Here is a 25,462-nt window from a genome sequence, read left to right as displayed (position 1 = left end):
TGGTGTACGCCACACAGGATGTTCTTTTGTTATCGTTTTAATAGATGGCAGAATTTTAACGCATGCTTTTAATGATACCAAGTTGTATTGTAGACTTACTATTAAATGGATTTTATAGGTAGAATTTTAATTGTTTTTATTTTATCTTAAATGCTTGCTCAATTATTTCTTTATTTTTATCTATTCAAAATTATTTGTATTTGTATAAAACCTTTTCATAACAACTTAACTCATGCCTATTAATTTACAACTCTATTATAATAAGAATAAAGAAATTAAAGCTGCGTAATATACAGACGTAAAGAACTAATTTTCGAAAATAAACAACTACTTATTATTCCATTACCCAATTAGGCACTACCTTTCAAAACAAAAGTACGCGTTAATCCGTATTACTGACGCAGCACGCCCTTACTTAATACCTTATACTTAAAAACTGCTAACCTGTTAACTTATACAAGGGCGGGTAGTACAGTATCGTGACTACAAACTATTTACTTACAAGCGGTTGTATAAAACTGTTGGAAACTATTCATTCGAGTTACATTTACAATTTAAATTAACATAACATTATATCACGCTATTTATGATGTTGTCCGCAGTTTGGTTCACAAAAGGCGATATAGGCCAATTATGTAATGCGTTTCGATAAACAATAAGTACTCTAACTAATTGTAAAATTTGTCTAAATCAATATTAGGGACACACTTTACAATTCGTCTTGACAAGTAGAGGTCCAACTACCCACCTTTCCAATCTTCTCAATTCCCATTCCCCAACGGCCCTTCAATTCCTAATCCACGAAACGCACTTGTAACTCCTCTGGTGTTTCAAGTGTCCATGGGCGGTGGCGATTTCTTACCATCAGGTGATCCGTCTGCTCGTTTATCGGCTTATTCCATAAAAAATCGTACTAAAAAGATGGTTAGTTTGTTAATTACCAACTATTGCAAGTAAAGTTATAAATAATAATATTACCTTTAAATCACTCCAACACACAACGCACACTGATTTGAATTGCGCAGAATCTAAGAGAACAATGACATTTGAGGCAGAAGTCTTACGACTTATTTAAAGTAAAAAAACAATAGTAAGTACTTACTAATTAAATCAATCAACATTAATTAGTAGCTACTTAAGAAAATCTGACATCACCTGTGATTACAATTATGGCTTAGGTAAGACAAGTTCACAAAAAAACACATTTCAAATTACATTATCAATAGCTCAGGCGCACGCAGACCTGGATCCCCGGTAAACCTAGCGGGTTTACCGGTGCTCCGGCTCGAAAAGTAGGAGTAAGAACAAGGTGGTTCAGCAAAAGGGTCTGACACTCCCTCACACGAGTCTTTGATGTTTTTTCACCGTTAAAAAAGGACGCACGCATTCGCGCAGATATTTTTTTTAATGATCCACAAAACACAGACTGCTGTTCCAAAGTTAAACACATCTTCAACTTGGCGGACTCTCCTTTCCATTGAACAGAAGAATGTAATAAAATCCATTGTCCAAAATCGATCCATATAATTCTTACATCTGTCGAGACGTTCAATGGCAGACTACTTTACTATGGTGAACATATGGGGGTGGGCGATGCGGGAATAGTATTGTCCCACACTGCATCTGACGCCGTTGAATAGAAATAGTTCATTCATCGTCTAATACCGATGAGTGGTATAGACGGAGAATTTGTTTTATGAGAAAGACTTGGTCTGGCTTTACTAGAGGGCTTCTTATAAAACTATTTTATGAATGTAGTATTTTTGCAGCTACTCTTATAGACTCTTTGAGATTTTAATTGCATATACCTATCTACTGCACATAAGTTAAAGGCAAAAAGTGCACTCCAATTCATCATCATCATTTCTTTACGCGGCAGTATTTTATACTACATCATTTTCACTACTTCAAACGATTTCGTACCTCGTACACGAAGTACCTGTATTCGTTTCGAGCACTATTTGTAGAACATAAATCAACAAACATCAAATTATAATGAAATTACTCCATATTCCCCCCTATATTCTAGTGGTGTTTACAACCCCTATCTAACCGCACTTACGAGCCACTATGCTCGTAGATATCTATCATAACACATCAGTCATTGTACCGGACGGGCCTTTCTACCTCATTCCGCCGTTAAGTGGACTGGACATGTCCGGAACCATGTCACGAACTCCCATACCGATTTATCAGAAACCTGTGACTTGTAGATCAAATGTTGGGAAAGGTATTGGAGAAAGTATTGAAAAATCCGTATCGAAAAATCTTATTACATTTTTGGTTTGGTCAGCAATAAAAGAATTTGAAGTGAAGTGAACTGTACAAAAGTTCACTTATAATGCGATACACCGAATTGCATTGGTGAAGTACATACAATTAATTAATTGGTGAAGTACATAAATATTGTACTAAATATGGACGTTTTATTGCAATGAAATGGGAAACGTCAAATATTTCACTGCAATGAAATGAGAAACGTAAAATCGGCCCATTTGATATTAGGCTATTTATATTTTATCGGAATTCTAACATTCCAAATTCTAAAATGTCTTTTTATCTGATGGCCTAACGGGTTGTGAGAGCTGCCCCGTTTCTATAAAATATTACTTAGAACAAAAGTGTGTCAATTCAATATTATCTAAAGATTAAGATTATTTTTAATAGTTTATATACTTCTCGTTATGGTGGTCCTAACATTTATAGTCACAGTTAGTATGAAACAAATTGATAAATCTAAATTTCATTTTACATTATTCGACCTTTCACTCAAGAAAACAAGGCCCAAGATTCTAGAGAACCTGATTTGACTAAAGAGTAATACTTTTTCCTGTTCCCACCTCTTCGACTATCTACCGGTTCAATGCGCTGTTTTTTTTAAACTACTAGTTTTTGTGCACTATCCATTACTTCTTTAACAAAGGCGTGCACTAATATCTAACAAAGGACATGGTTGGTGTCTTAAACGGTCTAACGCTCGAATACTGAAATGCCACTCAATTTAAAGTTGCACTTAAATATCGTCCTATCTCTGTCATTTACAAAGAATTTGTAGGGACAGAACTATTCTTGAGCGCGTCTTAAAATTGGGTAGTTTCCTAAGTCAAAAATAAATTATTATGATATTTCAATATAATAAAATATCCCAAAATAATCGTACTTTCATTCATTAATTTGACGATATACTTATTTATTTAATTTTTCTAGCTAATTTTAAAGAAGTAAGTATACTATTTGACGCAAAAAAATTATGACGTCATAAGTTGCGATCTCTTACAAAATTCATAGAAAAGTAACGTTTTTGACATTTCGATAAAAGTATTGAATTTGACTAGTAGTGAACTACCGTATTGAGTGACGTTTGAGTATTTGACCATTAGTGCTACGCTTTGCGTGTGTAAATAGTGAAGCAAGAACTTTTATGCAAATGAAACGTGCTGTGTATATAAACAATACATTAATAGCTCTCGTCTATAGTTAGAAACATGAAAGAATAACTTTTATGTTTGTGTCGCTTTAGTTGAAAGACGGGTTTATTACTGGAGATATTAACCAGTAAGTTTTATTTCGATGACAAAACGACTTGACTAGGAAAACCTTTTATGAGATGTTTCATCTGTCAAAATAGCTGGAGAATATAAAAAGACGTTGAACATCACACTCTGCCAATTCTGAGAAGAATATTTTACTATCTAAGTATATAGCAAGCTTTTTGGTTAAATACGAGTCACATTTGCAGTGCCCTTAAACTTAAACCGAATAATGCTGTGATTTATTCGCAAATCGGCCTCACAACCACAATATGTGCTCGCTATTGCAGTCATTATATCGAACCCTACAAAAACTAACTCAAAAATGTACGCCTTTCTATTATTACTTTAAGTTAGTATGAACATACAAATGGCATCTAATATTATTATTTTATGAAATTGTAAGGTCCCTCCTCCCTCGGCCCTCCTACACGTAAATAATGTTTTAATGGAGTGTTTGTGGTTGGGACGGAGGTACCTTTGACATTTCAGCACTCCGTACTTTTGCTACATTTTATTTATAAGGAATCAGGATTTTAGTGAAATGAGTTTGTATGGTATAATGTTAAGTAATTATTTCCATTATATAATGTCGTCGCCATAAAATCTTTTAATTTAGCTTAACTCAAATAAAAGCTATCCGATTATTATTAACAATAATGTGACTTCTTTTTTTACGTAAATTAATTGAGAAAAGCTCTACTAGTTTCGAGTCACAGAGGGACTCTTTATCATAAGCAGCGTGCACAAACGCGGCGACTTTGCGCAGCCTAGTCTGATGATTGATTGATTTTTAGTTAATTTAGTATGCCCCACGATAATTATTATAAAAATATAGTTGACGTAGTTATGGAAAAAGAATATCTAATGTAAGTACTTATAAAAATGCAGTCTAAAGAAAACTTTCCAGATTTTTCTGCACAATCTAGCGTCGCTTTGAACAAATTGCTGCACTCAGCAGACGCTAGCTGGCCGCCAACACTCCAGTGGAGATCTGAGATTAGGTACTAGAAAGTAGATTGCTTGGAAAATAACATTCTCTAGACTAGATGAACACACTAACGGGGGTATTTCTCAATATTTTATACCTAACTATTATTTTATTATGTGCATTGATCGAATAAAATATGACTAATGTGATTATAATATAACTTAACGTGATACTAAATTAATTATTAGGTTATCGGCTTACTCACGTAACTGTTTGACGAGGAACTCGACTTGATTCAAGCCAAGCTAGAGGCCCATGTTCATGAGCAAAATTCCGCGACAATCACCGCGTCGTGCGTCGCGGAATGCTGTGGTCATAATATATCTAGTATTAAAAGTTACAAATTCACACTTTTCATATCTATGTTAAAAATTTAACCTAAGTATGTGTAAAAACTTCGACAAATCTTTGCTTTCTTTAATCTAATACCAAAACAAAAATAAATTTTGTGTTTAAAACTTGCTCGTATTTACCTTATTACTCGTAAAACTGCAGAGCGTTTCTAAATAAAATGACTCTATTAGACCCTATATTTTAAAGGTACAATTCTATAGGATATTTTCTATAAATATTTTCAAAAAATCACAAAAGAAAGAAGAAAGTCTTTCGAACACCGTCAAAAACACTATAAAATGCACCAGACATGCCCTTTGTAAACCCGCCACACCTGCTTCAAACTAATTCATACCTTGATCATAATCGCGGTACCATTGACCGGGCGGTGAGCACAAACAGACACTATCGCCGGCGCGTGCGCACGTTTGAACTGTTTACGTGATCGCCAGCTGTCATAACATGATACAGTAGCTGTGTTACACGGTTACAGATTTCATCTCAAAATATTTGTTTATATTAGTCATAGTTAAAGTTTTGGTTAAGGGCTGTGTTTTGAGTTAGGTGCTGAGGATAGAATTACAACATTAAACCCATCTGGTTTGGTATTACAAGTATTGTTTTTATGTGGGCGTAATGATTTTTTTTATAATAGTAGTGAAGATATTTTTTTCAAACAATAAACATACATACACTCTCGCTATTTGAGTGAGCAGAGACTTTTTTTTGAGGTTGGAATATTATCCAATAGCTTCTCCGACCTTGGGTAAAGCGAGAGGGAGTGTTAGACTCTTACTGACTAAAAACCACCCCGTTCCTACTCCTGTTTTCGAGCCAGAACCCTGGTAAACCCGTAAGGTAGTCCGCAGCTCCGGATCAGGCATCAGCCCTACTGGGCAGGCCATCTGTGGTAGTCTGATGGTTCTTTGAGGCGCTTCTATCATTTTTACGAGTATGTAGTTGTTCTTTATAGTTTTGCTCTAAGTTTATTATTTAGGTTTAAGACTAATGACATTATGATCTCATCTCATTAGTTCAATCTAGTGTTACCCAGCAAGAGTCTTGCAAGTCTCGCATTTACCAAATATACAACTTAAATTTTTAATACGATTATGATTTAACTGTATTAACTGTAGTATTAACCGAGATTTAATTATACAGTTATATTGTAAGGTGTGGCCGCTATTAAGAAACCTCAAAATATAGTATAGGTACTAGCTACTCTGTTTCGTCATTGCAAGATTAAAAGCACCTAACATATAAAAAATAGCATTAGGCTAATAGGTATTTATTTGTAAGACTAGCAAGACTTTTGCCGGGTAGTTATTACAGTTAAATCATAATCGTACAAAAAAATAAAGTTGGCTAATTGGTAAATGCGAGACTTGCAAGACTCTTGCTGGGCAACACTAGTTCAATCGCTAGATTCTTAATACATATCTTCCTCATCAATGCTTGAACTTGAAGTAAATAAATTGAAGAGGTTCGGTTAAATCATTGACCACATGATCACTGATTAAATGTCAATAGGCTTAATAGTCATGGCTGTCTGAATATCACGAGGTCAAGGTGTTTTAATTTTTTGCTAAACGCTCTACTCGATTTGTATCTTAAAAAAATCGTGGAACTGTAGATTGCAATTTAATATATTTTATTATATAAAGTTTTAGATCAAATCACAGCAAGATTTTAGTTACATAAAGAATAAAAATAATATAATTTTAAAACTATAGTGCGCGCGGAACTAGTTGTACGCGCGTTAATCTTCTAAAAGTTCATTTGTGTCTTATTTTAATCATTGAACAATTATTATTCACGAGATTGGTCATCAATCATCATTGTCTAATTTCGTATGCGTTGCGAGCAGTGGGCAGAGCCTGTTGGCCACCTAAGGAGCGGCAACTAGTATTACTAAATTAATTTCCAACTAGAATTAAACCCAAATGAAACATAAACAATGAAATGACATATTTTCTCTAAGTTTTCTTTCACCATCCTAAACAAACTGACACCGAACGAAATAAATTGTCTACAATTAAAAAATAAATAAAAGAGAAGCCCTTCCGTTGACCCACATACACGAAGCCACGTCACATGAAGAATAAAGAATAACGGCTTTCTTACACAGGCACATTTAAATATGTAGGAACAGACAACCAGCACATCAAAGTACACTACACTACTTCAACCAATTTTCATCTTTATCCCAATTACTTAGAGTTCAAATTACATTGAAAGGGTTAAACAGTTGTAACGTCTATACAACAACGTCATTTCCTGTAAACAAAGAATAAAAAATGTCATTGAGAAAACCGGATCTCGTAGTGATGTGACATGCACATTCGGTTGTAACGTTATTATACCAATTAGTCGATTTATAAGGTTTATCCGGCCTCTAATTCGATAGGCCCTTTCTTTAATTTAAATTGATTGCTCGGTCATTTTTTGTTATGAGATTAATCTGTTTTGTGGTTTATTGTTGTCTCCTAGAGAATAATGCATGGAATGCATGATAGTAATGGGTTTATTAAAATAAGTGATTGTACGCGATTGTTTGAAAGGGCATTCTTTATTATAGCTTTTATTTAGTTAAAGTTATGTTTTGTAAATATTTGTACACTAGATATCGTATGGTAAAATCTAAACAGTAATGTACATTAGGTTTAGATTGCGTGTTGTGATACCTTTAAACGTTGAACATTCAAATATATTATTATATAAGAATTGAGATGTAATAACGACAACTACTGGTTGTCCAAATAATAAATAAATAAACAGTTAATACCTATACAGTCAATTATGTATAATAACTAACATAATTAACATTAACTTATAACATATAGAATAGAATCAGGTGTTACTTTGCGGAAATTATTGCTACACTAAAAATACAATAGATTAATATCTAGGTATAAGCGGAATTAAAAATAAAAATCTATTGTATTGTTAACTTATAACAATTTAACACAACCATAGATCATAAGTCATAACATTATCTAATATCCTGAAAATAGCCCATTTATTTTAGTTCCACATTTCTTAAATAACTACATACGTACGAAGGACTGTGGATCCGGCCGGAACACAGGTTCATTGCCCGGTTAATGTAATCACAATGCAAAGCGAACATACAGACCGTTCCTACTCATTTTATGTATGAATAATGGAGTTCTTCCTTTTCTAATTAATTACAGATTTTAACTAAAATTTATTATACAGCAAATTATATATTTCGTGCTTATTTGTCATTTGATGTTTTATGCATGACTTGTACTTCCTTTGTTTGGATTTAATGAAATTTTTGTAAACAAACTTTGTTATTTTAATTCCGTATAATGTACGTAGAACTTTCCTTTCTTACAGTCGTACTCAGACCCAATCCTTAGCTATTATTTTCTATAAAAAATCGTTAATAAGGATTAGTATAAGTAATCATTAATTGTCTCTGAGCGCGGAAGTCAATGTACCTTCGTGTGAATAAAATTACGTTTAACTGAAAATCACGGTACTTACGTACATTAATGGAGAAAAGCACTACTGGTTAAAATACAATTTAGTAGATTAACATTTTTTGAAAAATGTACTTACCTATTCTGTTTAGGCATGTTACTCAAAGTAACTGACCTACCTAGATTTTTGAGCATTCTTCATTTCCCATAATATCATCGCTCCCCTCTGAATTTTAAACTTCGATACGCTTTGCTTCATCCATTAAATCCCTAACCAACATTTTCTTCATACATAAATCACTGATGTTCCTCTGCTCTTAGCAAGACAGTTTAGCTCATAAACGAAAGCAATTAAATGGCACAGGGGACATAGTTTGAATGGTTTCGCCCAAGGAGACCATTAGCGGCCATAGAATGATGAGGTGCCTTCTGCTAGGAAACTACACCCTTGGGAGGTGATGGAGTGGAGTAATGTAAGTAGATCTGTCTTAGTAAGGAGGTAAGGTTTTCTTTAATGTTGTGTACTTAAGAATGAAATATAGTAAGACTAGCTTTCCGCCCGCGGCTTCGCCCACGTGTAATTCGGTTATATATAGCGTTTTTTAATGATCTCGACAGGGCTTTTTCTTCCACCTTCCGGTAGAGTATACTTTCAAGTTGGTCCCGTTGTTACCTAGTCAGTATCTGATGATGGTATTCCAGGGAAATCAAGGGCAAACCTCAGATTTACAGGCAATTACGTTTTTGACAATTTCATAGATACATACATACATACATATCGTCACGCCTTTAATCCCCGAAGGGGTAGGCAGAGGTGCACATTATGGCACGTACTGCCACTGTGTACACCCACATTTCACAATTTATGTTGTGAGTCCCATGTAATAGGTGGTGAGCCTATTGCCATATACCGGGTTTCATAGATCTGTTTAAGTATTTGCGTCTGATAGTCATCATCCCATGTGAATGAGCTGATGATGGAAGGTACAACTCCTCAACGGTTAGGAGTTGAAAGAAAATTCTTACGAAGTTATACGTACATGTGAGGCTATTAGGTTGCCCTGATAATAAAAAGTAAATCTCATTAACGTTAAGAATTTAGGTGAAAATGGATGCGGACAAATTTCGTCTCTTCACTTGTTTCCTTTTAGCTGTTTGTATGGGTAGTGTTAACACAAAATAGGGATTTAAAGGCGTGATGTTATTAATGTTATGCATGTATGTACATAATTATGTATGTTAAAGAGACGACTGAAAGTTGTCATACAAAGTCTTTTTTTTAAGGATGGGAAATCATCAAATGACCTCTCCCGCTCTGTGTGGAACGGAAGGGAGTGTCAGACTTTTACTGACTAAAACCCACCTCGTTCCTTCAGTTGCCCTTTGCGTTCCAGGGCCACGGTATCTCGTTAGAACTTTCCCGCAGCCCCGGCTCAGTTTACCCCCCCTTGGGGGTTGACATTTCAAAAATCCCTTCTTAGTGCTCACTTATGTTACTAAAGGAACCTCTGTTCAAAATCTCAGACTCCTATACCGAGCGGTTTCGGCTGTGCGTTAATAAATCAGTCACCCAATCGCACCCCCTAAATCACGATTGGAGGGTAGTTTGAAAAAACTTATAATGTCAAACATATTTACTTGCCTATGTACGTGTTCATGCCAAGTTTCAAGTTTATAAACCCAAGGAATAAGATTTTTCATAGAAACGTTTTTACCCCTTTTCCCCCCTTGGGGGTTGAATTTCCAAAAATCCTTTCTTAGTGCTCCCTTACATATCCCAAGGAACCTACATTCCAAATTTCAGCTGTCTACGACCAGTAGTTTCGACTGTGCGTTGTCTGTCAGTCAGTCAGTCAGTCACTCAGTAACCGAAGAGTTTTATATATATATGAAATATAGTAAGATTGTTTTGGTAGCTGAGTAAAATATGTCGAGCGTATCATCGGTCGTATTGACGTATCATTGAACGATCAACAGTTTTTCCAAACATACGATACGCGACACACATGTTCCATCAGAAATAAACCGACCCTTATCATAAGTGCGGTTGCTACGTGATCTCATATTTAATACTCAGATCATTGAAAACTTTTTCGAAGAAGTTAAGATCCATTATTTTAACTCTAGATCAGTGAAGTGAAGGTGTAAATACCAAACCATTGTCAATTTTTTACTACATACCTCTCTTAAACAACCATTTTTATCTCTAGAACTTTTCACAACACAATAGTGCAAAAATAAAAAGCAATACCACGTGTAGGAAGCTACTAAGGGCACAGAGAAATCTCATTATGCAATATTAATTCTGCTGCGCTCGGTTATTGCCAGCCAGTACTTTAGCTAGAGTGGTGTGCAGTGTATGAGCGAGTCTCGTATGCTAATCGATTATGTGGGAGATTTTAATATTCCGAGGTCATTTTTTTATGGTATAAGCCGGTAAAAGAGCCGGCGGATAACCTTATGGTAAGCAATTGGTGCCGCCCATACACACTCGAAACACCAGAGGCGTTACAAATGTGTTGCCGGCCCAAAAGTGCGTTAAAATTTAAGGGTAATTGGGAAATCGGGGATTGGGAAGGGGGCTAATTGAGCCTCCAGAAACCTGAGGCACAAACGAAACACAACCCAAGCGTTGTTTCACTCCGGCTTGAAAAACAGGAGTAGGAACGGAGTGGTTTTTAGTCAGTAAGAGTTTGACACTCCCTTTCGCCTCGCCTGAAGCAAAAGAAGTCATTGGATGATTTTACCCCTCAAAAAAAAAGCGTTGTTTCACGTCGGTTTTCTGTGAGGTAGTGGTATCACTGCGGTCGAGCCGACTTGCGTACACAAATATGCGTAGTATGTTATAAAAAAATAAGATTACTTTTATGTTTATATAGTTTATACACGTGTAGAGTGGAGTACCTACATTTGTCACTAAGTACCTTTATTTTGGACGTGGACGTGAGTGTCGTAAGTGCCGACTAAGGGATTACCTACACGTGTGATGTGACAGAAACTGAACAGCAGCACTCTCTCATAAGCGTGAAGCTTTTAGTTTTGTTTATTTTTTCTGTACTTCTTATACTGTTAACCTAGCTTTATAGTTTACTATTTCCAAATATGATTGGACATTCATAAAGAATAACCTAAGACGCATTTTAATTAAGGAAAGAAAACATGAACCGACGCACTATAAAACAAAAATGGCTTCACAAAATACATAGAAGCGTCCATCAGCGATGCAAGCCCAAGCACCCCATTTAATATGCGTGTACTAAGCGCATGCTCGCAAGCAAGGGTGCGGCAGACTGCTTGCCGCCCCACCGGGTCAATGACCGCACCAAAACAAAGAACCACCACCTGTAGTCACCAACCCACCACACTAGATTACGATCGATAGCTTCATTAAAACTACCACCCATTGTTTATAGGCCCATCAAGCACGATTGATGGAACAATTTGGTCTATAAAAACCCTTTTTTTCAATGGGTATTGCCGTCAAATTGCAGTTGAAGTAGTACTTGTGTTTTAAGGGTTTTGCCCCCCTCTGACAGAATAAGTGGAAGTTCGAACTGTAGATCTACTTGATAAGGTTTTGAGGAACTAACTTAAATTCAATATTGGATGTAGTAGATAGCATAACTATTGGAAATACCACCCGCATATACTCCAGTTCATCCGTGATCATGGCGCTTGCAACAGTGCCGAAATATCGGAAACTCATAGAAATTAATAAACATGGGAGCTATCCCGTTTCAGGTTCTAATGATATTATTTATTAGCGACCACGTCAGTATAAAAACTAATATCAGTAACTATCTATCATTACGGAAGCCCTACTAACAATAATGTATGCTCAAAAACTACGTAAGCGATAACCTCATCTTCCTGTGTTCCTTTAACAAACTGTAGTACTTAGTGACGTCATATGACTCTTTCTAACATTACATAATGTGACAGAGACAACAATTAAAGATGGCCCCTGATAACCTTGACCGAACCCTTGTGTCACTAAGATAAAACTTCTCTTTGGTCCATAAAACTAAATGTTTACACAACGATGCTTGTTTCACTTCATCACTTCATACCAGTATTGTTCAAGTTCTTCGAATGCTATTGTTTTTAGAGGAACTTTGTATGAAGGAAGAACAATGTTTTCAACAGTATTTCATGGTTTTGCAACATTTTGGGCTGCAGCTTCTGTCATCATTTGAGCATCTGAGATCATCACGCTGAACCGACATTGCAATCGATTTAAGTCTATAGCTGTAGACATTCCTGTTACAGGCTCATTATGGGCCTAAGCACGACTGCACGGTTGGCGTGGTGGCTGGGCAACCGGCTGGAGCAACTCTTTGTGTGATCCACAAATTGTTGTTTCGGGTCTGTGTTTATGTGAAATTGTGTTTGCACGACGACGACACAGGAGAAAATCCTACTGTGGGGCAACCTGTCTTGCACATACTGAACTGGTCCCATTTCACCGCAGACTTAGGACATGCGTATAAAAATCATAAATATCAAATCGTAGTATAAACTGTACATGTCCATTGGTTTTTTGCGTATTGCGTAATAAATATTTCTTATTTCTTTATTAAAGTATGCACTATATAAGTATATATATACACATTTGGCTACCATGAGTTACTACATATTGGGGAATAAAATAACAGAAGCTCTATAAATTTGTTTCAAAGCATTTCATAGGTGTTTCGACTTTGAAAATAACTTTCAAACAAGCCTTACATAAACAAGGACATTTTCTACCAACATTTCACAAATAATGGCAGATGGAATACGAACGTCTTCGGTTCAAGTTACTGTACCATTCGATCCGGAAGCGAACGGGAGACCGCCTCGAAATTACATTAAATTCGAAGCTGAACTGTCACTAGTATAGACGAGAGCTGTCTCAGATTTAATAATATCGATTAACTGAGGGCTTAGTACGAGTTGGTTTAACGGTGAACAAGAGCGAAACGAGACCGCGGTCGGCGCTCTAATTGGTCGGCACGAATGAACGAACCAATCAGAATGCCGAACGCGCTCTTGCTTTGTTTTTTAAAAGGATACTGTTTGTTGTACTTAATATCATGTTTTTTTTCTGCTAAAGTTATTAGTGAAGATAAGAAGACAAATCTTCTGTAACAAAAGTAAGCTAATTGGCATACACTCTTAGTCTCTGGCCTTATCTTACTAACTACTTATTAACCTCCTGCTATTATTATATCCTCGCCAAACAGTACCTTTAGTATGGGTTTGCTTTACGTTAAGTAATCGAAACGAGAGTGGCCGGCTCGAATAAACCAACTAATCAGAGCGCCGAATGCGCTCTCATTTCGATTACTGTACTGATAGAAGGTAAACCTCCTACTGTAATACTTTATAAATGGGGTTTCAAAAATACTACTTAAAAACTCAAATTATTAAGCCAACAGTAAAATCCCCTAAAACTAGCGGCCACAAAACAAAAACCCATAGTTAAGTTAGCGTAGATAACAAGCAAAATTCAAAGCCAAATTAAACCAAGCGGAACGTTCTTCAAAAAGATTTGTAGTACAAAAAGGTGTCTAGAAAATACTCAAACGAGTCTAGATGTCTACAAAGCTAGGCAGACTCTTACCAGTCTACCGTAACCTCAAAAAGTTCAAGGTTCTCGGATCAGCGGATGACATAATGATCATCGTAAACGTTCAACATAATGACGTAGTACTAAATGCAATCTCCTTTACTTATCGTCTTAATTCTGTTGCAAATGGATTTTGTACCGTAATCACTTTGTTGTTTAGATTCAAATTGCTTTGTTTATGTATTTGTTTTCTTCTTGAAGTAATTTTTATTATAAATTGTTGATAGCTTGATCTAAAGATTGCATAAATTAAAGCTGTTAATTTTATACCTTTTTTTAGGGGGCGAAAGTCATCCAATGACTTCACCCGCCTTGGGTGAGGCAGGAGGGAGTGTCAAACTCTTACTGACTAAAAACCACCCCGTTCCTTTACCTGGTTTGAGCCGGAGCCCCTGTAACCTTTTACGTTGTCGGCAGCTCCGGAGTTAACTTAATACCTTAATTAATTAGTTTATTACTTAATTTAATACCTGCCATTCAAATGCGTCAGGGATTCTTAACACGTACAAAAATAATATGACAACATACATGAGAAGACAAGAACATGTCTCAAGCAAAACTAATAATGCGTTAAAAATCTTTTAAAAACTGTTCTGAAAAAAAAATCAAGACCAGTGCCAACATTTTTAATTAAAAACCCCTTTTTAATAAAGTGCCAATTAGTTTTCTATAAAGATGTCTTGTCTGGACAATAAGCGTAAAAATACTTTGTTATAAATAGCTACGGCCCCCTTCCCATGAACACAAGTGCAGCATGACTATCAGGGATCTCTAATTAATCTGGTTCCGTATACTGATGGGGTGAACCCATAGTGGTTCACTAGAGAACCGAGATTTTATAATATGTAGTTTTGTTTTTAAAGATGGTGCTTTGAATTATGTTCTTTGAGTTTGAAACACGTGTTTGTAATGACGTAGAGAGTCAAGTACAGAGTGAGATTAATGAGAGTGTATTGTAGGTGCTGTAGACTTAGTACGAGAGCGCGTTCGGCGCTTTGATTGGCCCGCCTCGAATAAATCAACCAATCAGAGCGGCTACCGCGCTCTCGTATAGCCTATTCATACTAAGGGTTTGGTTCATACAATTAGTAAAACTACAGGTGAAAACTAAGTTTACACGTAAACATATTTCATCTTCAATAATAGCATAGTCATTTCTAAATGCAAATTCATCTCAAAAGCAGCATTAAGAAGCTTTTACCAATAAGATATTGACTAAATAAACGAATGATGCTTAAATATTGACATTACCAGTATATTGAGTATAAAACAAAGAGTTCGGTTCCAGTATGACATCTCGTTTAGCGAGAACCAAAGTATAATTAACGGGTTTAAATCGTACCTACATTGTTAATTGTGGGAACATTCATGTTGACAATCATCGGCATTAACCATCATTGTACAGCCAACTAACCGTACATGAAAGTTACAATGCTACCGAAAATTCAACTTTATTTCGTCCTGTTAAAATTGGTATTGGTACAGCCGACTGACCCAACATGAAATGGTAATGCTACCGAAAATTCAACTATATTTCATCGTGTTAAAAATGATATTGGTTCAGCCGACTAAACATACATGAAAGGATGGTATTGCTACCGAAAATTGAACTCTATTACGTAGAGTTAAAAATGAAAATAGGTAGTATAAACTACTGCGCCTATTTCACATGATAAGTTGGCGCTACTCTTTTTTGTCTATTCATGTTCAAGATCAGATTTAGGTTTAGAAATCATGACTTTGCATGTAACTGTTCGAAATTTGAATCTAGTAACAAAATATGATACTGGCTATAAATGAATGTAGGTTTGATGTAAACCGATACAAATATGAATGTATTTTTGACTCATGCATGACTTTTTCTTTCATTTCGGTAGATTTGGTAGATAGAACTTCACTTAAATGAGCAATTGTTATTATTAGCATTAGAACCTAAAACGTGATATTTACCATATTTCCGATATTTCGGCACTGTTGCAAGCGGCATGATCACGGATGATTGAGTTATCGGAAACTCATAGACATAAATGAACATGGTAAATATCTCGTCTCAAGTTCTAATGTTTTTGTTAGTGACCATATCAGTTTAAACACTTATAATTGTTATTATGACGAAATTCTCAAAAATTTCACGAAATTCACAAAAGAATTTCATTTTGGTCACAGATAAAGTAAAACCTAGAATGCCTAGTGCCTTACTCAAGAAATAATATCTCTCGCTCACTCCACATTCTTTCAAATAATACCACAGTAACAGCTTATTACGTGGCTCAATAAGCACAAACATTGTCACATTCGACACACAATACGAAGTTAAATTACTGTTTTATTGGTCTCTGTGTGAATCGCTTTCAATGGCCGCCTTGATCGACAGACGCGGGCGCATTCATAAATACAATGCACCATTTTGGAACGTATTTTACGTAAGAATATGGACATGTCAGAGACTTTAAAGACAGCCAATTCTGGTTGCAACTGCTTTTTTTTAAAGAAACGTCATTTTTCTTTTTGAAAACCCATCAATGTTAAGTAATAAGTATTATAGTGTATAACATAATGACAAGTAATAAACATAATTATATAATTTACACAAGTAATAACATATATATCCCGTTTTAAAAAAAAAGTTGCCCCACACTAGGATTTTCTCCTGTGTCGTGGGTGCGTTTACAAACATACAATTTCACATACACATGAAACCCAGATCCGAAACAACAATTTGTGGATCACACAAAGAGTTGCTCCTGCTTTCGAACCCGCGACACGCCCCGGTAACCCGTTACGTTGTCCGCAGCTCCGGATATAAACATATATACTTAAGTAACAGTTATTTTTCTTTAATGTATTCGTATAGTTATTTCGCTTTACTAATTACCAAATTAGTGCTAAATGCGCTAACGTTTAGTGTCAAATTTCTTTCGGCAATTAACCGTTTTTCTCGGCACTTAGTGACTTATCAATGGTATGTGAAATTGCTACCGGTTTTAGGCCAGTATCGGTATTTGAAAGATAATGAGTACTGATTTATCTACTACTTATACATTTTAAATTAACTAATCAGCTTTTGGTATTCTATATCCAATTGTAGTATTTGTTAGTATTTGTTCTCATTGTAGCCGAAAAATTAACAAATTGACTGCCAGAAACATCTATATATTAATACGTGATGCAAAAACTTTGGACCGCTATTTACGAAAATTGCGCGGACGTAGGAGCATAAAATTTGGTACACTTATAGTTTATGTGTAGGAGAAGTGAAGAACGCTAATATTTTTCAAAAATAATGCTTATAAAGTACATTAAATCAATAAATAAAACATTACACACACATGCATAGTATCTGATCGTATTTGACAAAACGTCAAAATCGATAGACATTGCGATGATATTGACGTCTCAAGAATAGAGTTTTATAAAAGAGTTTGTTTGAGTTTGAGTTAAATAAAAATTATCCTTGAACGTATGTTAAGTGGTATTGTAAATTAAATCGTATATGGTTGAATTTCAACCACTAGGCGACCACTAGTTCATATTAATGTCCTTGTCTATTCGTTAAACCGAATCTATTGTGCGACTTAAAGACAAATATTCTGACTATGACTACTCATCTCATCATAATGGATTCAACTTGTATCTATTTCAGATCAAAGAGGGATTCCTTTTTTATGGGATAGGAGGCAAAGGAGCATGCCTATCATCTGACGGTAAGCAAACAGCGCCGCGCAGAAAGTGTCTAGTCGATTGAAACTATCCTAACACCCAACAATCTGAACCCATTCAAGACAGTAAAGAAGTATTGTTTCTCGCCCTAGTGAATCCAGCAATTCCTTCCCTTGGGCATCTTGAACTCATACTTGAACTACACGTCTTACTTTGTTTACAATTTAATGTGGTACTTAGTTCTTTTCCGTGCATCAAAAAGCAAGACAATAATTAAATATTTCAGGAATTTTCTCATTAGATACGCGTCTACAAGAGTGAACTAATAATACTTTTAAAACTATGAGCAAACAAGAATTTTCAACGAGAACAAGTAAATTGGCAAAAACTGTGCGCATTTTATGAAAAAATTACGTGGTCCGGTAGTTGTTATTATGAAGTTAATTAATTGAAACATTTTAATTACAAACGTCGAAACTTCCAACATTAAACATTAAATAAGTTTGAAGATAAAACAACTAGATATATCTTATATTGTGATGTTTATTCTTTAGTAGGTAGGTATTTAATATGCATAAATCCATTTAAATGAAGAACAATTAACCTGTAATATATGCTAATCTAGACAAAACAAAAACACTACAATGACGTCCGTAGCACTTAAACATGTACAATAGGTATGCATTTTAAAAGTCACTTTAACAGAATCGTACACAAAAACTACCCGCATATATAAACCCGTCTTATCGAAACAACGTTCAAATAAGAACGCACATGAACCAAAACAATCAATTGTCTGCATTACAAAATACGATGCCAATCAATATCAATTTAACTTGACAAAAGTGGTACAAATGTATTAATTTTTGTAAGAACACATTGTACGATACTGCACGCGCTTAGATTTACAAGTTTTGCGGTAAATAGAGCAGGGTTTATGCACTCACTGACCGCGCAATATGAGCCTTGAACGACTTCATTCAATAACGAAACTGACCCACCAACAAGACAACTGTGCACACTCGAATACACTGCCAAAGGAAGAAAGAATACGGCCATAAATCAATCACTTCTCTCTCATTTTAAAATTTATTCCATGTGTTACGTCTTCAATAAAAACAAACCCGATGAATGAATGCACGTATGTCGAGAACTAATTATACAATTATACCATCATGTTGTCAACCGGCCCTCGCAATATGATGATTGATTAAAAGCAAAAAGTAATATTACGTAGCCAACTTGGAGACCACAAAAAATATGGCAAAGTACAGTAAGAACCGGACTCCGCTTCATCTGACGAGAAAAATAATGGACAATGCTTACGCTTACATTTTCCCGTGACGAAGATTACTTGTGGTGAAGTCCCATTGTGTCCATTCAGCAATTGTAAGGACGTGCACTCACTGTCTCTTCACAAAAACTGTCCAAAAAACTCTTTATTATTCAACTGTTTACCAACGTTTATTAGAATATTACGCGCCGAATTTAAATTTCGATTTGAGCAGTTTCTTTAAAAAAAAGAATTTGTAAATCGCGTTCGAAATTCAAATGCAAACGGCCGATCAAGTCCGAAGCTCGCAAGCGACTCGCGAATGGCGCGCCGCTCATTCACTATAGCCATAGCTATGAACCACGGGGTCTATTGTGCCTTGGTACCTTGGTTGGCAGACACGCGAACCCTCCTGTCTCGCGGAGATCCCATAGCTATACGAATAGCGTGGCCCACCCCCGCTTCTAGCGACCGTTGAACTAGAATTTCGTGAACTTGACTAAACAAACTCCTAGAAGTTGTTTGTAAACAAACCTGTGTTGACACAGCAAGATAGATGCAGTATATTTGTCTCTATAAATTATGTGCGTAGGCGTTTTGTTACTTCAACTATTTTTATATAAGAGTCCAGTCGTAGGTGTCACATAAATTACTTAACACTTCGATTCAGATGGGATATATGTGTTGGAAATCGTATTAATGTTCAACCATCAATGTGTTAGAATTGATGTTTCAAGTCATTCAAATTGATCTCTTCCATTTACATTTTGTAAATAAATACGTATTTGTATTTCTAACCTACTGGTCTCTTAATAATTGGAACCATTAAAATGTTTACCTTTCTTTATTAGTAGCAATTTTTATTTTGCACACATTCCGAGTTTAAAAATAAATGTTTTAATTAGCACATGGCCTAGAACTGGCTGGCGAAAGTGCTAATGTCATTGGCTTGTTATTATTAGCCGCTAATGCAATCACCCGTCACTATACACCTGATTTAGACAGAATCGATCTTGGCCAGAGTCTGTGTAAATAGTATTATGATACTTCAAAATCAATGTCAAGAACTGTGAAGCCGCTTTCCTAAGTTTTTGTTCTTGAGAACAAAGAAATGTTTGAGGCGCCCCACATTTTTTGCTAATACAAAATCAATCTAAAATGTTCTTCTTTGGGACAGCATTTTTTACAATCCTCGACGTACGCAATTTATATTTTCGTACTATGAAAATAACTTTGTACAATACATCAATGAAGAAAAAAATGTACCGTCCCATGCTGTCGGTTGATTTAGAAACGGAGAAAAAACATTTGACCTCGGATATCGATCTCTCATAACATAAAACCTTATCTACCAGAAAACGTGTCAGACGACAGATAGAGAGACTTTTACTGAATGTTAAGCATTTTCGAGATAAAGGTTATTTTTATGTGAAAGGAGTTTGGTTGTTGATATCTTTTTTATAGGATAGGGGCGGCAAACGAGCAGACGGAACTAAAGATGGTAAAGTCGGCGTCCATGGATAGCCGTACCATCAGAGGAGTTACAAGTGCAGTGCTGGCTTTTTGGGGATAACGATTTGAGGAATTAAGGATGGGAAGGAAATTGGCGCATCAATTATCTCATCAGAAAAGTTAAGTATACATTACCGGCCTTTTGGAAAGACTGCATCTCTGACAACCGCATTAATACGACGAAATACTACGCAAGCTTGCATTGTTTCACATTGGTTTGCTATGTTCTGATACTACGAAGTCATTAGCCACAGGCCGCACGCGCCGAGGGGTAAATTCGAAGGGGAACGATGCGCTTAGCACGGGCATCGAGCTATAAATAATGTTTATATTGATATGATAAATTATGTTCGTTTGTTTTCGTTTAGTCATTGCGATCGTGTATGAGAATGTGTGTAATGATGATTGTTTGGTTTTTGGTGAAAAAATATACAGGTTGTAAACGGAACGCTTCCAAACGCCGCAAATAGGTGATGATAAATATGAAGACAAGATTTATTTTCAAAAGTTAAGGAATTTTATGTAACAATAGTTGTAACTAACGGTTTAAGGCTGGTTTTTGGATAAATGACACGAAAACAAAAACTATCAAATTATAAAAACAAAAAATTGGTATTTCGGGATCATTTCGTTTCCACCTTGTAGAAGTAACTAAATTTAGAGCATTCACCGAATTACAACGGTTGTTTGAACAGTCTAGAATGAAATGCGACAAGTTAAAGAAAGAGATGGATTGGGAGACTCTTTGAAAATTACATGTCAAAAATCAGTAAAACAATAGATCTATTCACAAGTTTATTGTTGGTAATTCCTTTTAGTTTCATCAATGTTACTTTTTCTCGAAAATCTCCTAAATGCAACTTCAATTCTTCCCTCGCTTCGTAGCTCCGTAACAAAATTCTTCACTCCCTGCATAAACTGCCCCGGTTGCACTTCCTTCGTGCACCGTGCGATATCGATCCGTGATACGAAACGAGGGTTCCTTTCCGAAATAGGGGTGTTATACACAGCACATCAAACTACCCCGAAAACTCCAATAACCTCAATAGATTTCAAACTCTATCTCAAGACTGTAGAGTTGAAAATTTGAACAATGGTGTTGTGTAACTTTGAATGGAGTTATGACATAAAATATAAGCTTAATAAGGAGTATGTTTCGATTTTTAGTAAGCGAGGGGTGTCTTGTCATTCGGTTTTTATTTCCTCGTTCGTGTTATTTAAAGTTGAGTTATGTTCGGGTGTGTTTTCAATTACGTAAGTAATTGGATGAAAATGTGGTTACCAAAGATCTATGAGTAGAAAGTTTTAATTGAAATGGATACACAAATTGAAATTATGTATTGACCAGCTTCTGCCAGCGGCTTTGCCCGTGTTCCCGTAGGATAAAAAGTTTAAAAGTTCTTATCACCCAAGTCAGCTGATACCCTGTTTTTATACAAATATTTCATTAAAATCCGTTCAGTAGTTTCAGCATGATTGAAAGACAAACATCCAAACTAACAAACAAATATTTTCGTAATAATATTTATTAATATACGTAATAAATATTTTCGTAGTATATTGGTAAACAAGCGACGACATTACTGATTAATTTTCCAAATACATTGAGGTAGCTTATAAAATAAATAGCACTAATACCTTTACAACAACAATAGCTCAGTATTCTAAATTGTCAAGAGCATTTATCTGGCACTGACATCATTTGGATGCGCACGCATTTCATTTATCCTGTTTCGCCGCGGTCCAATTGACCAGACAGAATTGTTCGTTCACTATTTGTATCTATTTACTTTTTTAAATGCTGTTGTATAGCTATTGTAAGATGTTATTCACGACAGTGATGTTGCTTTACATAGGTATGTACGTGCCTACATACATAAAAAGTTGTTTTACTTTTCTTTTATTTATAGGTGTATCTGAATCTGAATGTCTAACTCCGTTTAGGTGTCATAGTGGTTCGTTTATTACAAAGAATAATGTATAATCACGCCTTTTATCCTCCAAACCATTCTTTTTTGTAATATGTGTTACCTTTAAAATATATAATCGATACCTAAATACATGTAACACATCTTCACCAGTTATCTTATGGGTCCTATTTAATACACGCGATTCTATCGCTTAACCAATTTTATTAAAAATCAGACCCTTAATTATCGTAGTTTTGGGTACGATTCCAAATAACGTTCTGCTCCAAAAAATCAAACAATAGCTAATGAATAAATAATAGTTATAAAAAAAGTTATCTAACAATAGTTTGCACGGTACAAACGCCGAACTTAGAACCCCATTTACGAATGGATGACCGGCTTAATGAAACACTATAATCATGAAATACAATACACCACTATGACACCTATATAAAGACTAAGTAATTTAATTATTCATGCAATATAATGGCCCATTCATAAGCCGTTATCAACACAGCATTATCACTTATAATGTCACCTAATTATCATACAACAATGCATAGTAAGTAATTTACTAATTACTATGTTGGTATCCTCGATATATGATGATATTACACCTTTAAATTCTCGATAGGGTACCTAGATAGGTGTACCGAAACTTATTATCATATATCTGTTATGTAACAAATCCTATTTTTATTTTAAAACGTTACCCCATACTAGGAATTTCTCCTGTGTCGTGGGTTTACAAACATACAAGTTCACATACACAAGATACCTAGACTTAAAACAACAGTTTGTGGATTACAAAAAGAGTTGCTTCGTGCGGGAATCGAACCCGCTACACGATGTGCGACAGTGACCGTGTAATCCAAATTGATAATGGAGAAACCTATTACCAAACATAGGGCTCAAATTGACTGTTCATTTGGTAGGTACGAGAACCTAACTCACCCACGACAGAAATTGGATCGGAATCTTGTACTTGACAATGACGATCACGCTTTGACTAACAAGTTAGTTTACCTGTTCAAAATGGAGTAGTATTCCTACACTTTTCTTTACCATTTTGAGAAAACCAACAAAAGTCTCCTCCTCCTTTCATTCCTGCAATACTTATACCACAATTTCCATACAACATAAGTGAAATCTCAATATTACAGAAGCAAACAAATAATAAAAACTGGTGCAGTTATATCCAGTACATACCCAAACATGTATCCACTACAGCAGATCAACCTCCACTCTAACGAATTTTGGTAATTAATTTTCAACTCTCAAACTTCTGTAACAAAGTCGAAAATGTATTGATTGGATAGGTTGGGATACCTTGATGAGCGTTTGTGCGTACTGGTGAGAGTCCCTCTCTTTGGAACCACTTATCTGAGACGTATAAGGCGAGGCGACAAATTGTCGCCACTCAAACTGTTTTCACTCAACGCCTCAGGCTGGACCCGTCAGGTCTTGCTTGAATGTTGGACTGACAAACATATAGACAGTCGTTTGAAGTTTGTTTTGTCGTCTCGTTTGATGTCGATGTCTTCTCTCTGTGTCTACTGAGAGGTTTCAGCATCGATACCCAAGTCATCCAGAGTTTTATTTACATCAAAATTGTAATTAGTTATTGAAAACTTGCTTCATATCTATATAGTAATCACGCGCAGTTTGTACAGTCAATTGCTGCATGTGGTCCATCTGATGATAATTTTTATCTAGTATTTAATAATAGAAAATTCATCTATAACATAGATCTAAAAACATGACGGTAAACTGAATACCGTTTTGATATTAAGAAGTACGACACAATGCAGAAAATGGTGGACCTATGTTTTATTTTTTGACCTGTCTGCCTCTTTTAGGAACCGAGCCATGATTACATATCCTCTAATCACTTTTACTCAGATACGATCTACCATCAGCTGATACCACATCTCCAAAGATCAGTCAAGGTTGTCATAAATCTTGATGAATGGCTCAGTAGGCACAGACTTCATTCATGCGAACACGTACCGACTTTACACCTTCGTTTATACATATGTAGGTATGTCACTAACATAAAACCGTTTGATTTGTATGAGTAATATGAATAATTCATTTGTGTTTACCATGTATTTATTTTACTGCTCCTAGGGTGGGAAGTAGGGATATCAAAAGTATAATCATTAACACTAAGACCCCTCGGTTGGCTGACGGTCTTGTGGCTAATCCATTAACGTACCTAGTCAAATAATAGGTAACAGGTAAGTAAAAACTACCTCTGAGAATTACCTTCTTTTTTTTAAGTAAGTTAAAAAAATATTCACTAATCATAGTTTTGGTTGTAGTTCTGGCTCTATCATACCTTACTATACTTGTGTGCCTTGTATAAACTACAGTGTAACCTTAAATAGAAGAAAAAAATACGCTAAACAGTATGGTTACTAATTTCCTAGTAGGTACAAAAACAGTAGACCAAACACTTCACCTTTCACACTTAGAGTTACTGCTGCCTTTTTTGCGAATACTCGTATTCTAAAATGCACTTTACAGCACTTTTATTTTGGGCATTAAATCCCTCAACAACAACAAGCAGCATCCCTAGTTTGTTCATTTGTTCAATAAATTGTAATGAAACAAGTTATGTTTAGAATTACTCAACTAAGTTCATGTTACTTGACCTAAACAAGGATTATATTCGAATGACAACAGGTTTGTATTGACACTGTTCGCAGAATATATGGATGAGGTCATGACCGCCTAATACGACACATTGTTCCTTTCAACTGTTGGCATCAATGTTAAGGTCTCTTCATATACAAGGGCCCTAAAAGTGCCGCTCAATTACATTAAAATACTTAATTGTAATCGCATTGTATTCTAGGAAGACACAAAAACAGTACTAAGTACCTTTTACTGTACATTTTAATTACTTAGTAAATACTTAAATAATATTTTGTTTGTATGACTTCAACTTAACAAATTAAGTCAAATTACGTACTTTCTTGTTCCTTTCCTTATGTTAGAAATCTTCGCTTAAGAAGACGAAAATAGCTGTATTAATAAAATTGAGTCAGTTATCTGCGGACTTTCTCCAGAGCTGCGGACTACCTAACGGGCTACCAGTGTTTCGACTCAAAGGAGGAGTAGGAACGGGGTGGTTTTTAGTCAGTAAGAGTCTGACACTCTCTCTCGCTTCACTCAAGACGGGAGAAGT

General features: G+C 35.5%; 1 protein-coding gene across 2 annotated transcripts in view; it reads right to left on the bottom strand.

Moving 5' to 3' along the window:
- The window catches only part of LOC118263306 (proton channel OtopLc), a 67,362-nt gene extending 48,192 nt beyond the window's left edge, over nucleotides 1-19,170 (bottom strand). Inside the window, exon 1 of one of the 2 annotated variants that reach the window (XM_035575208.2) lies at nucleotides 18,901-19,170. The gene's annotated coding sequence lies outside the window, so the exon portion shown is untranslated. The remainder of the gene's footprint in view (nucleotides 1-18,900) is intronic. The other variant, XM_035575207.2, reaches the window with a different exon arrangement.
- Between the last annotated feature and the right edge of the window lie 6,292 nt (nucleotides 19,171-25,462).

This window comes from Spodoptera frugiperda, chromosome 27, assembly GCF_023101765.2.
Source record: "Spodoptera frugiperda isolate SF20-4 chromosome 27, AGI-APGP_CSIRO_Sfru_2.0, whole genome shotgun sequence".
Classification (NCBI taxonomy): Eukaryota; Metazoa; Arthropoda; class Insecta; order Lepidoptera; family Noctuidae; genus Spodoptera; species Spodoptera frugiperda.
The sequence above is the reverse complement of the archived record's forward strand: the minus strand, read 5'-3'. Positions and strand labels throughout refer to the sequence as shown.